We start from the raw sequence: 12,279 nt of genomic DNA on the forward strand, positions 1-12,279 counted from the left end.
CCTGCTGCTCTAATCACTGATTACATGCCGTTTGCCTGTTGCATTAAAGCTGCTTTCCTAATTAATATCATTTTAAAGGGCGGGCTTGGCACGAAGGAGACAAGCTGTTTGGAACTCCAGCAAACACATTTTGTATGTGATCATCCTGAGCAACTCCTGCAGCCTTTCTATGGCGAGCAGGCAGAAACCCCCCCGAGCTAATGAACTGTGTTTTAACCACCTGATGCTGGTCAAGGTTTGATCTCTCAGGTTTGAGGCTGGGTGGAGGAGGGGAGGCAGAGCGCTCTGCCACGCTCCCCAGCACCACCAAAAGTGTTAATCAGCCTGCTCTGCAGTCTGCTGCAGAGTTTGCTTTATTAAAGCTCCCTGCTGCCTGCACACGTTGGCTGGCACAGGCTCGGAGAGAGAAGCAAGCCCTTCCCCAGTGCAGAGCTCAGTGCTGCATTGCAGTCTGCTGCCAGGGAGCCACGGGGTAGGTAACGCAGGTGGGGACGAGTCCTCCCTCGGCTCGCCTGCATCTGCAATCTCCTGCATTCCTCTGACAGGGCAGCAAGGAGAGCTGGCAGCAAAACGTGCCTTGTAGGGTGCTCTATCCAATTCCTGAGTATCTGGATAGCGTTGCTTGTGCTAGTCTCAAACGTACTCTATACTGCCTGATGTGGTTTCTGTTCACAGTTACTCTAAAAACCTAGAAATTAATTTCCTTTGAGGTACTTAAAGGGGTAAGCATAATTTTATTTATTATTGTTATAAATTTACCTTGCCTCTGCCTAGAGGTCCTCTCTAAGGCTGAGGATGCCATTGTGCTGTTGAAGTACTCAAATTAAATTCTGCTGCTTTTCAAGGACCTGGCAGCCTGACTATTACAGGTTTTTTGGTTTTCCTATAGGTTGTCTCATAAAGAAGATTGAGCAGGATTAAGTCACTTTTGGAGGAAATTGTAGGTGATTCAGTTAATTTCCTTTGTCCCCTCCTACCCCTCCTTCTTCTCCCCTCCCCAGTTAGGCTTTTTCCTTTTCTTTATTTCTTCTGTGACAGCACAGAAATATTTTATTATTTCTTGAGGTTTAATAGCAAATAGCTGCTCTGTTTTGTAATATCTGTAACCACACTGGATTAGTTGTTTTTAACAGACAATTTTTTCTGGAAGAAAGCTCGTATTTGTTTAAGAATTGTTAGGCATTGCATTTCTAATCTGTAAATATGCATGTGGAAATCTGATAATAAAAATTTTGTTCTTTGTGAACAGCTGATTCAGGATTTCTTAGTTCCCCTTGTATTTTTCAGGTATGTATCTCAGCTGCTATTTTTTTTTCCTTTTGTGAAACAAGGATGGCTCAGATTCCTTCTCCTTACATGTTTCCTGGTGATACAGTATTGCAGTCTCTGCCTTACTCAGCTTATGTCTAATTGCAGAGCATTTAGCAAAAGAATTCAAATGCAAGTTTTAGATGTGCAGTTAACCATCTATTACACTTGGCTTTGTTAGAAGATGTCATCTGAACAGCAAAGATAGTCTAATAAAGATAAATTAATCTTCAGACCTATGTGAAGGTGGGCTTGCATCAGTCTGAATCAAGAACTTGTGGCTTCATAGAGTTTAGGGGAAAGGAAATTTTCTTTCCACTGCAAAGCCAGGATATATCTGTGTAAGTGTGACATCTGTTGCAGCACTGCTTACTGACAGTCTTCTGGGACAAGCTGGCCAGAAGGACTGGATATTGTGGGAATTAAAGCTCAGTGCTCGTATGGCAGCTTAACTGCTGAGTGCACACGCTCTGAAGGAAAAACATGATTTACCTAAAATGATCTATGGGGCTGCATTTCTGGAGCTATTGAAAAAAATTTCTTGACTGGTGGGAGTCCTGGCTTCCAGGTGCTTCCAAAAGCAAAGTCTCATTGTCAAGATGAAGGCTATGACAAAAGAAGCCAGATATTATTTCATTATTATTTTAACCTTCCACATCAGAGTTTTCACATGACTAAAATGTGGGTGACACTTGACTACCCTTAAGGAATGGTAGGGGTTAACATAACGTAATATTCCTGCAAGGAAGACATTGGTAAGTGACATTAGTTGTTATGCTGTTAGTGGCCATTTTGGAGCAATTTTTCCTCATTGTTCAGATCCTACTTTAATTCACTTCTTCCAGTGACCCTTGCATGTTAATCCACCACACAGAAGCATTGCAGTTTTAATTAAAAAGGAAATCTCTATCTCACTAAGCTTAGTCTGCCATCTGATCATGCAGTATGGTTTACAGACAGTATTATCTGTCTAATTTGCATCATAAAACCATGACTTAAGGAAGGCAGAAGACATTGTTAACCCCCAGCAAATAATGCTGCTTTAACCCAAACCAGGCATGTTTTAAGCAAAACTCGACTGTAAGAACAGAGATGTGTGTCTCTCATGGTGCTGCACACAAGGAAGGTTACAGGGGCACCCAGAGCTCAGTGGGATACCTCTTTAAAATAAAACCTGTAGACTGAGTTTGGAGCAGCTCCTGAAATTATATGCTCCAGTTTGACAACAAAATAGGAATTTGAGGTAGAATTTACTGGATTAAATTTTTTTGTTTCTGGTATAATGAAGGCTAGTGGTGCCTACTGACCTTTAAAACCTGTGATCTTAAATACTGGCAGTTGTTGTGTCCCCTGTCGCTTGGAACCTCATTAATTAAATTGAGTGGTAAGCTGCAAGGCTGTGAACTGTCCTGAGGGCCTACACGTGACAAAAATTCACACTGGGCTGGGTAGGATCCCCAAATCCCATTCCAGCAGGTGACCAGCGGAAGTCCACGACTGGACAAAAATCTCCTCTTACCAGTCCTTACATTTGGATGTAGGTAAAGCAGCTGTCCCAGGGCAGTACAGGCTCAAAGGAGAGCAGTAACACCAGCCTTGCTGCTCAGCTCCCAACTGCACCAGCACATCAAATATAACCTGGGAGTCCCTGAGTGACAACAGAGCCATACAGAACTATTTTTTGCATTATTATCAGATTTTTAAAATGTTGTGGGAGGAAAACAGTGGGGGAAGGGAGAGAGAAACTGGATCTTGTATTTCTTATTAGCAGAGGAAGGAGGGAGGTACAGGATCTGAGTTACTCTATGAGCTCTTTACCTCAGAGGAAGGTGAACCCCACCTGGCAGAAATTAAATGTTAATGTATCAAATTATGTCCAAAAGCACATAAAGCTCAAGGGACACCTTATGATACCCTTTGAAAACAAGATCTAATTTAATTCATTTGCATGTCCTGATACCCAATACTGCAAATTGGCTTTGGTGGGTTAATGCACTGCTACCATTAGGCTCCCTTGAGCTTATTGGAAAACTGTAGTCAACAAACTGCAGGCACTGAATTGAAGTGTCTGGTCAGGGAAAACCAGATCAAACTACATCGTCTTAATTGTGACCCGTTTTGGGATGCAGAAGGGTGGCAGCAACCCTTGGTGGAAAGAAACAGTAAATTGATTTTGCTGAGAACCTCATCAATCACTGGTCACAGTGACCCATGGATCATTAATCTCATTAAAAACTTCAGCCTCGTGGCAAAAGTAATAGCAGACACACTAAAAGCGTGCAAATTAGATATGCTCTCACAAATGCCAATGGGTCTGGCTGGTGTCCCGCAGGAGAACTCCATTTCTAAATTGGGCAAACTTTTCACTGACTCCAGCTGAACTTCCGCCAGTTACTCTGTGTCAGGTGGCATTTTTAGGAGCTGTGATAACTGTATGGAAGGGATGTGGTCTGTTAGTGAGTCAAGTTTATGTACTCAGTTCAGGGAAGGGAGAGCTGAACAGTGGGCATGGGACATGCTCTCTTAATGCTGTGACCTTCTTGACAGCCAGTCTCTGCTGCCTGAGCTCTTTAGGTGAGGTGGCTCAAAAAGAGTCTGGGAAGCTGCCCTGGTTCTGGCCCAAATCAGTGGGAGGATATGGCCAAGGCACTGTGTTATGTGATACCATCTTATGTCATGGGCTGGGGAAAAGGACTCCCTGAGAAGGGGTGTGGTTTCCAGTTGGGAACAAGCATGGCAGATGGAGAAATTGGGGTGGGGTGCCACTGGCTGTGGTCATGTCAGCTTGGGCTCAGTGAGCATCTTGCATGTAAATCACCCTCCTTTTTAGCACACTTTTGTTATTAATGTTGTTGCTGCTACTGTTAATTTTCTTATCTCATTGCTGTTTCCAGTAAATTGTTCTTATTTCAACCCGTGATTTTTCACATAATTCTCAACTTCATCCCTGGAGCAGGAAGTGGGAGGGAAAATGGGGGAGCAAGTGCTTGGCATCTGGTTTGGGTGAGTCTCAAGAGAGGCTGTGACAGCAACACAATGACAGTACACAGGCAACGCTGATTTTCTGTGTGTCTGTGAATCCAAGGAGTTTGCACTTTCTTGAGGGATGATATATGTCAAAGAGTACAGTCAGCTGGTCGTGTGGGTCCTTTCAAATACAGCAGAGCCCATTGTATCACCAAGATCCAGGTTTTGCTGTCATCTGTAGAGTTGTAAGCGCATACATGCAGTTGCCAAAACTGCTAATGTGCACAGTACAGCTGCAAAATTTGTACTTGTTCCTCTCAGACCTTGTGAACACAATCCATGACTGAGTGCATCTCTAGTCAGGTGGCACCTGGCCCTGGTCTCCCAGCATCTAGGTGCAGCCATATCAGCCCTGCTGAAGCAAGCGAAATAGCTACCTCTGTTTAGGAATTTAAGTGCATTTGAGAGGGTTGTTCTCAGGGATTTGCACACCCCAGATACTACCTACAAAGGCCAAGACACATTCACTTCCTCCTCCCAAGAATGTTCTCCAGTGGCCCCAGACTTACGCACACAAATCTCACTCAGCTGTCCTTACCAGCCTCCCAGTTGGCCCAAAGACCTGGGGAGCTCTATATCAATCCTCTTATTATTTGACTGCTTGGAATTTTTATTGAAACTTGTCAATAAAAAAATCTAAAAGCTTTTTGGGTGCAAAAAACTCAGAGCTGCCATATTCAGCACTTCCAAGATATCTGCACATCACATAACGGAGGCTGCTTCATGCTGTGGGTCTGGCCTGCAGCAGTAAGTACTTTGACTTCAAATTCATCCAAACAAAGGCTGTGCATGTAGAGAGCTGTGAAGCCTGTGATTATGCTGGAGCAGCTTGGCTGATGTGCCTCCATCTATCATGAAATACACCAGGTCAGGGCCCATGTGCCATAACAGTAAGCTCCCGGTTGCACTGTCACCTAGGACTTGAGCATCTTGCTGGGTCTGAGAGGTCAGGGACCCTAACAAGCCTTGCAACAGATGAGACTCTCTGAGGCCATTTATTCACCCCTTCCATCCTCACTGCCATGCTCAGGACAAGTGGAGGGGCCCCAGGCATGAAGCCATGTTTCAGGCATTGCCTGTGGCTCTGGTAGATGTCTTGGCTGAGTTACTGAAGAGATGAGAACAATAGGATGTGTTTAGGTACAGATGTGCTTAGGAAAGACACACTGTGTGATTCAGCCATTCTCCAGCAGAAGTGGGCAGCTCAGGGCTCAGGACAAGAGACTCACCTCACCCTGTGCCCTGGGTGCTGCTAACATGTCCCCCCACACACAAGCAGCCTTTTCCAGCAGCCTCCTGCCCTTGTTTGCCAACAGTGACATCCAGACCCTGCAAGCACTTCCATATAACAACTTGCTATGTCACAGCTTGGCTGACTGTAAGAGTCAGGAATATAATTGGGGCAACAAACACCATCTGGCCAAGGCTGGCTCTAACAGGCATCTGTGTGTAGCCATCCATACCCTAGTTTGAGCTGGCTCTGTCAGCGACCCCAGTGCATGAGGTTTTCTGTGGTAGGACTGGCATGGTGTACAGAGGAGGAAATGGCAGCAGACATGGTCAGAGCAGAAGCAAGTTGTGTGCTTTTGTAGCAGCCTCTGCACTCCTTTATTTGGCTCGGTCACCTCATGAGGAGGATGCTGATGGTTATCTGCCATGCCTGGGGCAAGTGCATTCTGACCCTGGTGTTGGGAGAGTGGAGAGATGCTCACCTCCAGGTGCAGACTGCAGTGGAGGCTGATAAGATGCCAGGTTTGTTCCCAGAGCACTGCAGAGTGGCCACGGTTTGTGTGCTCCTGAGGGACACAGGCCATGCTGTGCAGGCTGCCAGGGAGCCAGGGCTTGCTCCAGGTGTGAGCTGCAAAGACAGTGTGAACAGGGCTTTGTCTCCTCCAGAGCAGGGTCACAGGACGTCCTGGTGTGTTTGAACACAAGGCACAAACCCAGGCTCAGCCATGAGTGCAGGGGAGCATAGCACATCATTGCTTTTAGACTGCTGAGCTAAATGTGCAATGCCTAATGTTAATATTAACCTATATACTGAATGGTTTGGAATGTACCTGTTTGTACTGAGCTCTCCCAACTGAAACATTTCAACTGCAGTGTTCTCAGCACAGAATTCATTATTCTGAGATTTGCTTTCCCAGTTAGCTGGAAAGAGCCTTATTGTTTTCACCCTTTCAATGATATTTTAGCTCCTCTAATAGGAGGAGCTTTACCTGAGGTAGATTGATGAGCAGAAATTTCTTTTAAAATGCTAAGAATATGGACAGATTACACATTCTCTATGAATGGAACTTCTCATGTAATTGGTGTGAATTGAGGGAGAGCCTTTTTAAATTTCATTAGTAATGCAGCCAGTTCTCTCTTCTGACTGGTACAATGCACGTCTGTCATACTAGAGTATAACTCTGAGCTGTGTCCTTTATTAAATGTGAATATGCAAACATGAACTTAGACCAAATCAGGGTCCTGAGTTCTGCTTACACCTCAGCATGAACCCAGGGTCTCTCTCATGTAATTTTGACTGTTTCAGATGCCTGTCTCAAGGCTTTCCTGATTAAAGAGCAGATAATATGATCCCAAACTATTGCCAGCAACCTGGACAGGAACTGCACAGCTCACAGGTACAGCATGGCTGAGACTGTGGTCAGACTGGTGCTTTCACCTCAAGATTGTTGGTTTCATTTATAGCTTGCAGAATATCTGCCCTGCTTCCACAGATAATACACCATGGAGCTAAAGAGCTTAGGGAAAATATACTTTGTGGGAGTAGATGGAGAACATTTAGGTTGTTTTGTTCAGAGAAAATTTGACTGAGGAAGGAGAACTGTGTTCAAACACATAAAAGGCACTGCAGAGAGGAGGGGACAACCTGTTTGTTACATATACTGTGAGTGAGACAAGAAGCAAGGTTCTTGAATTGCAGTAAGGTAGAAAAAAGCAAAAACTTCTTGTCAGTAAAGAGGTAAGGGGTGGAAACCACTTATGAGGAGGGCATGGAGCTTCCACCATTTCCCCAAATGCCTGTTGGGCATGCCATTGGCAAAGGCAGGGCATAGACCAGCACAAGGCTGAGACAGGCAGGGTCAGAAAGGGGAAGAGACTCAGCTCCCCATAGCAGATCTCAGGTCACCATGAGCAGCAGCAGGGAGTCTCACTGCCTCTAGCTCCTCCATTAATGGGGTTGCATAAATATCTGCCACAGGTACAACTCGTTCAAATTTATTTTCAAAGCACAATCATTAAATGGCAGAGCTGAGAGCAGAGGGCAGGTAAGCTAGTTTTTAGTTATCTGTGCTGCCCACCAGACCACAAATACTCCCATTCTCCTGACACATGAAATTAAGCTAGGCTGAAAATGACTTTTCACCTCAGTATGGTCTAACATAGGGGTGTTAGCAGCAGCAGCCCCAAGTTCTAGGGGACCAAAGGAGACCTTAATTAGGAGGTGTGGCTTTTTCTAGGGAGGTCATTCGGTGGGCTACAAAAGTATTCAAAGTGCCCTCTCATGGAGGCCATCCTGAGCAATAAGTGATCCTTGTGCCCCGGGTTTGTAAGCGGGTCATATTTTTACAATGTCAAGCATGCTGCTGTCTTTTCTGCAATAAAGCTCACCTAATCAAAACAAGTCAGAGCTTATCTAATCCCCTAGCCAGAGATATTTCTGTGGTGGCTACAGAGCCAGGTTTCCTAGCAACCTAAAAGGCATTAGACAGGGCTTTGTCGACATTTATCTGTTACACACAAAACCCCCTGTTTGAATAATATCATGGGTGTAACATCAACTGACAAAAGCCAGGAAATTCAGAGCTGGGGCTGATTTTCTATCCTTGCCTCTCATCAGGCTGAAAAACAAAAGGCAGAGTCATGTGAGTGATGAGCAGAGCAAACCAACCTTTATGTTTTCTGGCTTTCTCCCAAACGAGATGCCATTCAAATGAGGTGCTTGGTATTAATTTCCTCTGTTTAAGACAGGTTTAATGCTCACATTGCTGCATGTTGGCAGCACTGGCAGTTTCTCCATGGGCTACCATTTTTCCTTGGATGGGCCAACTGGAGTGAGGAAGAAGATATGCCAGCCCATCTGAAACCTTTGGTTTCTCCATGGTGAAACTAATTTTCAGATCCATGGATTCACAGGTGAAGGCTGCAAGCCTGCTCTGTGCAGGGCAACCATGGCACCCTCAGGAGATCACTGTGAGCCCAGGGTGGAGCCAGTGAGGACACACAGGTTAAAAACACTCCATACACAGGTTAAAAACACTCCATCTTCCTGCTAGTGCCCAGCTCTAGATACAGGAAGAGGATTTTCAAAGGTTTCAAGGGATTCTTGAGATGGATCTTGGAATGGATATTTTTTTCAAGCATTTTGAAAACAAAAGGTCAGGGGAAAAAAGGATTTCATGTAGGTGGGTATTTTTTCCCAGACCAAAAATATACTGAGGACTAATGAATGGTCTGAAAAGTGATACTTCAGTAATGCCTTTTATTTCTTCACTTGTAGCAATAGCAGTGTTTAAAATCTTACAACTGGAAGTTTGTGGAGGAGAAGATGGACGAAGGGATAGAAGAACAGCCGTTGCTGCTGATTGTCACTTCAAATCCTTTGGGAAAGAGACTTCTGGAAGTGAATGGGAACTGATCACCTTTCTACAGAGTTCTTGAGTCATCTCACAGTATTTAACAGAAAATAATTATTTCACTTCAAATTGATATAATGTGGCTTAAAAGTGCTTGAAAATAAAAAAATGAGTTCATTTACACAATATAAGTTATCAGCTGGGATAAATTAACTCTGAATTCTGTGTAATTCTGTATGTGTGCCATCTCTAAATAGGTAGATTTTCATATGTGTATTTGCACTGCTTTAGTAGTTCCATCTCTGGAGCTTTCACAAAATCATAACAGCCATTTTTACATTTGCTTGAGGCCTGAATGAAGGGTTTATCTCCACACAAATTTTCCAGCCCAGCCGTGAAACCTCAGAAATAGATGGTAAAGAAAGTTTTGATGAAACTTAACTATAGTTGGGTACTTGGCTGCTGTAAGGGAAAATCCACCAGCTGGGCTTCCAACCCTCCATTCTTCACTGTAATCTTCATTAACATAAGAGTTGGTGTTTTGCTCCCCACACATGGATTCCATACTGTTTGAGCTCCAGGAGGCTGCTGGGATAAAGGCATGTGTACAGGCCTCTCTGCTGACCACAGCCAGCATTTCTTTAGCCAGCACAGCATGAATATAAACGTTACACACACCACAATGGAGAGGAATTACTATGCACACTATTACTTTCAAGCCTTTGAAAGAAACAGAAGCAGAAGGAGGTTCTTGCACTTTCTGCCGACATCATCTTTGCTGTCCATCCATTTGTTCCCCATTTAGCCTCCCCACTGGCAAAGCCTCTATTATGTGCTCAAAGAGCAGACAATGGGAGCCCACTACGCCTGGCAATGCAGGCATTGTTCCATGGGCTCCCTATAGAAATCCCTGCCTTTGCATGACCCCTTTTCCAAAGTTTGGGTTTTTTCTTTCCCGAAGGGGGAGGGTAAGAGGGAAAGGGACAGAGTCTCACAGCTCTGTGCAGATCAGTGGTACGTTCGTGCCCATATATTGAGATGGATAAAATAGCCATAAATTTTTCCCAAAGTGCCTTTTTGTAATGCATGCATGAACTCACTTAACAAGCTTAAAATATTTAGTGAACACTGAAATGAATGGAAAGTGTGGGAGGGGGGGACAAAACTAGCAGAGATAATTGAATGCACTTAGCAGTCATAGCAGCTTTACATAGCTGTATCATATTCTCTATGGATAACACAGCTGGGAAAATATGGTTAGAGTTTTAAAATATCTAGAGACTTCTGTCTTAAGATAGTTATCAATAATTGCAAACTTAAACGTTAAATATTTTTGGCTTTGTTAAAATATATACCTTTTATTTAATGCATGATAAAATATCATAAAATAGAGAACATTCTCCCCTTTTCTTCAGGACTCAGGTAAGCAGAATGATCTCTGAGTGGGGCTGTCTAGGAATTAAAGTCTGTCTTGGGGAAACCACAGGCTGCCAAAAACAGGTAAATTAAAACACAGCAGACACAAGTCCCTCAGACTTGACAGCGTTTGAAATGCCAAATGAGAACAAGGAGATGGGTTGCTATAACACAGGCTCATATCACCTGTGAAACTGGTGAAATCCTTCAGCACTGGAGAAAATCTTGCCAAATTAAATCATAAGTTTCTGCTTCATTCCAACTGAGCCAAAATTTGGTCCCTTGTCCTAGTTCTGACTAGGACCTCAAACCCACAGACTGCAGCAACAGATCCATCTCAGCTCACACCTAATTATCTGCTTAATTAGAGCAGCACTGGGAAAGCCTGTTCTTTGTTTTCCCTTTCTCTCTGGTGCCTGCTGCCCCTTGTAGCAGCACAAAGCTCTTTGAGTGGCTGAGCCTTCCTGGTCATGCATGGCAGGTTCAAGGTGAAGGTCTCTTCTGCTGGGCTTTTCCTCTCTCTTCTGAGATAATTGACCTTGGTGTCACCATGCAGCTCCTCCCCAGGCCACAGCACTGGCACTGCAGCCACTTCCTCAGCTAGAGCTGGAGACTAACACATGGCTGTTTTATTTGGAAGAGCAATAGGAAGGTCACTGAGGAAGGTAATGCAGCCCTGTTGATTGAACATGTGGACAAGGGCATCACAAAAGCATAATCTGCTTTATTGGGATGCGATAAACCAGGTTTATGTGGGCAGTTGGCAGCAGTGCTTCTGAGTGTTACTCCATCAGATAATCCAGGCAGCAGAGCACTGATGTGTCCTTCTGGTCCCCTAATATGGCTTGAATCTAAAGATTAGGTAATTTTCATATTTGTAGGGTTTTCTAAAACAGTATTATTTATTTCCTACTTGTTTCCTGTTTTTTTTAATGATGAAATTCTTATTTCTGTAACCAAGCAAAGGTAGTCTAAGAGGAATATTTCTGATACTCCAAGGGAAAACCCCTCCTTTTCCACTTAGAGTGAAATGTCCAGAAACCCCAGAAGGTTCACTGGGGTTTGCAGACAGACTCAGCAGCTTTGCTGCATGTGAACCTGTGGCTGGGGTGTTCCTGATGTGAGACTGATCACACACATGGGGCCCAGCTGGTGTGTGCCTGGCCAGTACATTTGCTGTATATATCTCTCCAGCCCAGGTGTCACAGCATACACCAGGGAGTTTAGGCCTTGTAAAACAGCCCTGCACAACATTTGCACACCCTTCTCTGCACCAGGGAGGTTGTGGGGGGAAGGAAGGAGGTGGCTGTGTTGTCAAGGTGTGGTGGATGTGATCCAGAGGAAGCTTTGGCAGAAGATGGCCCTATCTTCTACTCAGGGTCCTGAATCAGAGCTGTGAGAGGGTTTGTGTGATTCAGCTGCTAGGCAGAGGGACACCTTTCTGACCAGGGAATGTCAAGTCTGTACACATATTTGTTATCAGGTATTTGGCAGCAGGTCAGACATAGAGACACCTTAAACCAAGCATAAGACCAGAACTATGAGGTTAACATCCAGGGACAACTACTTAAGCTGTAGTTAGGACTACAGCTTAAGTTCCACAAGATGTGAACATATTTATGAATAAAATTAGGCTAGAAATTAAAAAGATTTTAGCCATGAAAGAAGTGAGATTCCAAAATAGCTTTCCAATGAGAGTAGAAGGGTTCAGAAGCAGTCAAAAAAGTCTGAGATTGAGATTTACATGATACAGTTGCTGAAATATTGAGGGATGTGAGCCAAAGACTCAAAAGTATATTCCCACCCTATCTTCCCTGCTTGCTTTCATTTTGATCCTCTCTGTTACTCTAATTTCTCCTTCTCTTCTTTCCTGTTCCTTTTCTACTTGATGACTGGCCAGAAAATCCTCTCTGTGCATTTTTCCTGTCACTGTTACATCCATTTG

General features: G+C 44.1%; 1 long non-coding RNA gene across 1 annotated transcript; it reads left to right on the forward strand.

Annotated features, from left to right (window-relative positions):
• The first annotated feature begins 373 nt into the window (after nucleotides 1-373).
• Nucleotides 374-9,132, forward strand: LOC132075102 (uncharacterized). Its single transcript, XR_009418714.1, has 2 exons — nucleotides 374-472; nucleotides 8,843-9,132. It is a non-coding gene; the product is annotated as an uncharacterized LOC132075102 (long non-coding RNA).
• Nucleotides 9,133-12,279: the final 3,147 nt, after the last annotated feature.

This window comes from Ammospiza nelsoni, chromosome 6, assembly GCF_027579445.1.
Source record: "Ammospiza nelsoni isolate bAmmNel1 chromosome 6, bAmmNel1.pri, whole genome shotgun sequence".
In the NCBI taxonomy this organism is placed as follows: Eukaryota; Metazoa; Chordata; class Aves; order Passeriformes; family Passerellidae; genus Ammospiza; species Ammospiza nelsoni.